We start from the raw sequence: 6318 nt of genomic DNA on the forward strand, positions 1-6318 counted from the left end.
CGTATGTTGAGTGTATATCTGGCTACACCCGGCGTAGCAGGATGCAAAACTCGTTATTCAAGTCTTGTACTCTACGCCCAGCATAGAGCTTGAGTATGTTGTGCGTAAGGTCAAATGTGTCGACCTTTGATTTTCTTTGAGTTTTTGACAAAGTGCCCCTTTTGGCCAATTTGTGAGGGTTTTGGTTTTGGAAGGGGCACAATGGTCTTTTGCCAAAATTATGGATTAGAATTGGCTTGGGACTAGTTATGTATGGAAGATAACCTTAATTGTTAATTAGGGTTATTTGGTATAACTAATAGGCGGAGTCTAGTTCCGACAGTTCAGGTGTGAGTTCTATCAATCATATGTGTGAGGTGAGTCTCCTCACTATTATTATCCGTGTTATAGAATATACGTGTTGACCAGCTGGATCTATGTTCTATTACTGTGATATGTGTTACTAAGTGTGATGAGACTTTAGGTAGTCTTAGGGATTGCTGATAATCCATAGGGCGTGTTGTTTTCCCACTCAGACTTCGGATAGTTTCTAGGGTTGCTAATAAACCATAGTTGTTTATTTATGTTGTGTTGTAGGCGATACTTTGGGGAACTCACTAAGCTTCATGCTTACGGTTGTTTATAAATGTGTTTCAGGTACTTCTGATGATCGTGGGAAGGCAAAGACTTGACTTTACACATTTGCCTATAGTTTTTAACTATGGATATATTGGGACACTCTAATATTTTTATGATGATTTGTATTTGATACTTGAGATTTTTCATGAGATGGGTTTTTATGAACAATGTTTTTAGTTAATTGAAAATGAAAAAAATTGGTTTGAAAATTTGGATGTTACAAAGCTTCAAAGACCTAAAAACACGAATCTAGGAATCAATGTGAACCAAATATGTTAAGATTAGAAGGAATACATACATTAGAAGTAGGTAGATTGTGAAATGAAAGATTGAAACACAAAGAGCGGTGTACTTGTCAAGTGTGGGGACCAGTTGGTAGAAAAATTAAAATTTTGGAGCACGAGGCATCAAATGGGATCAAGACGCGCACTTTATCTTTGAGTTGACGAAGATACGCGTGGAGTACCCTCTATGTGCGACGTGCACTCTTTATTTTTATTTTTAACACTTATGGTCCCCGGTTTGTTTCACCTATTCCATTTATACCCCCAAAAGCCTAAACTTTTCCTAAAACATCCACCATTTGAGTATACAAATTTTAGTGTATCAAAAGTTTCAAGGCAAGAAAAGAATGATGTAACACATCTTATATAGATAATTCCCATAAATAATAGGGAACTTCATAAAACAAATCAGGCAAATCACATATAAAATCATCTAAAAGTTTTGAAAGATGAAAAGGCCAATAAGAAGACAAATTGCTAGGAAAATTGTCAGCTAGATGCAATCTGCCTCCATAGTATGAGTGCACGAAGAGCATCACAATAAGTAAATCAATATAACACTAATGGTCTACTACGATATGACGAAACCATTATATCAATCCAACTTATAAGAAAGTAATCTTATTATATCTACTACTATATGACGAAACCATATTAACACAAGGGCTAACACTGGTGGATTCAACCACCATCAAGACAATGATAGAACAACAAATCTATGACGCCGTGGAAGCTTACGGGGCGAACAGAAAAGAAGAAAATGAAAAACAGCAAAAACAAACACAGTCAAGCACCTGTGAGAAGTTTATGAGTAGGGGTGCAAACGAGCCAAGCTACTCGCGAGCTACTCGGGATCGGCTCGCTAAAAGCTCAACTCAAAACCAGTTTTAAACGAGCCCAAGCCGTGCTCGAGCTTAATATTAAGCTCGTTCATTAAACGAGCTCGAGCTCGAGCCTATGTCACTAAGCTCAATTAGGCTCGCGAGCCTAAACGAGCCTTTATAAAATATAATTTATTATTATTTTCTTATATTAAAATAAAAACATATTTAAGAAATTATGGATTTCGGGTATTAGTAAACGAGCTTGAGCCGAGCTTAAGCTTATTTAGGCACATCAACGACAAACGAGCCGAGCCCGAGCCGAGCTTGTATAATTCTTTACGAGCTCGAGCCGAGCTCAGTAAAAGAAAGCTCGAATCGAGCCGAGCTCAAGCTCGAGCCTCATATAACTTAAACGAGCCCGAGCCGAGCCTGGCCAGGCTCGGGCTCGGCTCGGCTCGTTTGCACCCCTATTTATGAGAAACAAACCAAGATCCTTATATGGAGATGAAGGAATAAATGGTCTTACCCAATGGATAAAAGAGATGATGTCAACCCTAGAAACCGACAGATGTGTTACATATTGTTGAGTTAAATTAACTACTCGTATGTTTATGAGTTCGAGTTTGATCTGGTGGAATACTCATGTCAAAACCTTAGGCGTAGATGCGGCCTACACAATTTCCTAGGAAGAATTGAAGAAGCTGGTAAGAAATGGATTTTATTATAGCGAGGACATAATAAGGATGAATCAAGGACTCTATCACCTGACTACAAGAAAATCAAACTTGGTAGTGTATATCATGTGCTTTGAAGACCTACCCACCATATGTCCATAATTTATCGACTCAAACATTAAGAAGATCGAAGCATACATCAAGGGGGTCACTCCACAAATTCAAAGGATGGTAATTGTGGCCAAGCTCAACACCTGCAAAGGTGCTAAGCAATTGGCCTTTAGCCTGAAGGCTAGTAAAGAGAAGATCAAGAATTACACAGGACAATGGGAAGGAAACTCATCGGGAAAGTTTAGTCATTCCTCATGGGAGAAACGAGACAACAAGAAATCCCAGAATAGGTCAGCCTTTCCACAAAGAGGATACTTGGGGAGTCTCCCTAAGTGTATTTAGTTCCATTATCACCATCAAGGCCTATGCAAAAAAAATTTCAACCATCACTGTAACCAAAATGCCGATGTAGGATGAATGCTAAAATAAGGAACAATAAAGAGAAAAAATGTTCGAAGTGCGGAAAGCAAGGCCATTAAGAAAAATACTGCTCAAAAGAAAGTAAGGCCATTAAAGAAACACTTGAAGCAAAGCATTTAGGAAAGACAAGAAGTATGTAACCTACAAATTGCTAGAAAGGATAGAATGCCCTACGTAAAACATCTATGTATTAACTATGTTGTAAAATAAAAGAGCTTACAATCCTTAAGAGTTTATATACTCATAAGATTAGTGGGATACATGATGTACTCATCTACCTTTATCATCAGACGACTACAAGTGATTACTCCATAAATAGAAACTCTAAAATGAGAACAACAATGTGAAATCAATGTTTACATCTAGAGACCATATTATAGGAATCTCTCAAGAAAAATAACATAAATTATAATTGAAATGAAGACAATCATGGGTTTCCTATCGGTGTAAAATATGATTACACTAAATCTAAACAAGAAAAAAACAAAGGAATAACAACATAAAGGTGTAATACCATTTACTTCCTGACTTCTCGTGAAGATGAAGAATTAGAAGTAGAAACAATAAAATGAAACAAACATCTAAAAATAATACAACCAATGAATAATAAACTCTTTCAAACTATACCTAGAGAAACAATATGAGAGAATCAATTCTGGATCAAGAAAAAAACCCTCCTCCCTTAACCAAATTTTGGTGATTTACACTACAATCTATATTTAGGGACGAAATTCTTTCAACATGGGGATTATGTAACAGCTAAGGAAAATACGTCAACAGCATCATACTGGGATAGTTAATGACGTAACATTTATCTAATATCAATAAAAATATACAACTTCATCCTTACATGTCAAAATATTTCAAGTTAGCCTAAAAATCCCAGGATTAGGGAAGCGAAAATTCTTACCACCATATAAATATTAACGCATTTAGATAGTACACGTCAAGAAGATTGAAAAAATATAAAAAAATCATAAAAATTCGACTCCGTATGGAAAATATATGATCTATATAAAATATAAAAGTTAACTCCGCAAAAGGAATGTGTGTCGTAAATAGTGAAAGGAAAATCAGTTGAGTTTTAGCAAAAACTCTGTAAAGGAGAATTGAAGTACTCCTCTTTATAAAACCAATGCGACAAAAAATGCCGAAAAATGAGTCCGTACGAGAAATATATGATTTTTTCAAAATCAGTTAAAATTATAAAATGAGAGATAATAATAAACATGGAATTAGTCAATGCAGCCTACAGGAAAGTTGTAGTACTTGTCGATAGCTACGAATCGATATATGGAACTGTTGAAACATAAAAGTGACCCTCTTGAACTAAAACACCGCAACCATCTATCTACCGCAACGGTTCACCATCCGCGATCATCCCAGCACCCGAAGTTAGTTCTTCTTCAGCATCTGCAGTCCATTGTTATATTTTTCTTATCCTTATGTAATGTACTCAATTATCCATCATGCCTTGCACGGCTGCTTATAGAGTAGTTTATTTATGAGACTCTATAAATAGAGACTCTTTCTGATGTATAAAATACAACTTCTTACTACACAAGATTTCTTCTTCAACCATCTCTCTTATCACTTGATGACTTGTGAATTATTCTAAATATATTTCTCCAAGTTATCTTCTTCATTTCTCTATCTTACTACTCTTCTCACTCTAAATTGCTACTGAAACATATCAAACTATAACCTCTCTCCAGAGTAAGTCTTTTAGACTTAATCACTAAACTTGATCTTCCTTATTAACTTGGAGTGAATGCATTCATTGTTACGAATTAGTTTAAGTGTATTCTTGATATAACAATTGTTGTCGTTTATATTTCTTTACTTTCTGCAACTAACTATTTAACTATATTATTGTTGAGCTTTTAGATCCTTTGAGATTAACTATTCCGCAATATACTTGTTCTAACGTTTGTTCAAGTGTGTCTCCAAGTTTTTCTCTCAATAATTGGTATCAGAGCCAATGTGGTTGCTTTTTGAATATCGGAACTCTGATTTTCTCATTAAGCCTTCTATACCACTAAAGCTCATTTTTCAAAAAACAAAACAAAACAAAATGGCACAATCGTTATCTCTTAATATCTCCAATAGTGTTGGTGGTTCTAACCGAGCTCCAATACTAGTAGCAAATGAATATCATCACTGCTCACAAAGAATGGAGAGGTACTTAAGAAGACTGGGTAGAGATGTATGGCAATCCGTGGAAGAAGGACCACACATTCCAGTCCTTACACTAGTCCAAACTGACAGCGCGACAACCAGGCTAGGAGGAGGTCAACCAACCATGAGTCGTCCCACCAAGGATGATCTCAATAAAATGGAAAATGATGTTGTTGCTTTTTATGAAATTTCTTGTGGTGTTGCTCCTGACAACTTTGATAATATCATAAATTGTAAGTCAGCAAAAGAGATCTGGGATGTACTCAAGAACCTGTACGAAGGCTCAGAACAAGCACAAGATAAGAAGCTCACTACTGCACTCAACGACTTCAATAACTTCAAAGCTCATACGAGTGAAAGTTTGGAAGACTCCTTTAAGAGATTCAACCTGATAGTCAAAAAGTTATCAAATGCTGGTACCATCCGCAACAACCATGAAACCAATCTTCAGTTCCTTAATGGCTTAGGAAGACATTGGACTACGGCTAAGATGATAGTCCAAGGCGACAGGAAGATTCACTCTTTATCACTCTACAAACTCTATGGAGAGCTCCAAGCACAAGAATCCATTGTACTCAAAGACTGTGCTGGCTTCAGAGGACCACTTGCTCTCATAGCACAAGCTCCACCGCAGTCACCCTACTCTTCATCGTATGATACCTCAACACAGTTATACGAAGTGGATTCTTAGTATGATGATGAAGAAGAATTTCAGAAGGCTATTGCTCTTGTTAGCCAACAGTTCAACCGCATACCACCTTCTTCTTTCCGCAAGAATCAACAATTCAACAAACCTCCATTCAACCGTAACTTCGGTCCTCAGAACAACCATTCTTGATATCCTAAAGGCTCTCAGAACAATCAACAAAAGGAGGTACCGCAGTCTCCTCAGAACAATGACTCCGGTACTCAAACAGAAGACAAGACTGATGTTGTGATTTGTCACAAATGCAATAAAGAAAATCACTTCGCAAAAGACTGTAAGGCCAATGTAGTCAAGGACAGAGCATTCTATCTTAGAATGGCTCAAGAGTTGGAAGAAAAAGAAAAGGCAAGGGCATATGTGGCCCAAGTTAAAAGAGACCATCATGTTTGGTCATCAGGAGATGAAGAAGAGAAAATCATCAGTGTTAAAGGAAAAGGGAAAATCTACATGTTGGCCACTGCGGATGATGAAGGGTCAGCAATGTTGAACAAAAACTACTGCTA

This window comes from Lactuca serriola, chromosome 4 (assembly GCF_051521515.1).
Source record: "Lactuca serriola cultivar US96UC23 chromosome 4, Lser_US96UC23_V15, whole genome shotgun sequence".
Taxonomy (NCBI): domain Eukaryota; kingdom Viridiplantae; phylum Streptophyta; class Magnoliopsida; order Asterales; family Asteraceae; genus Lactuca; species Lactuca serriola.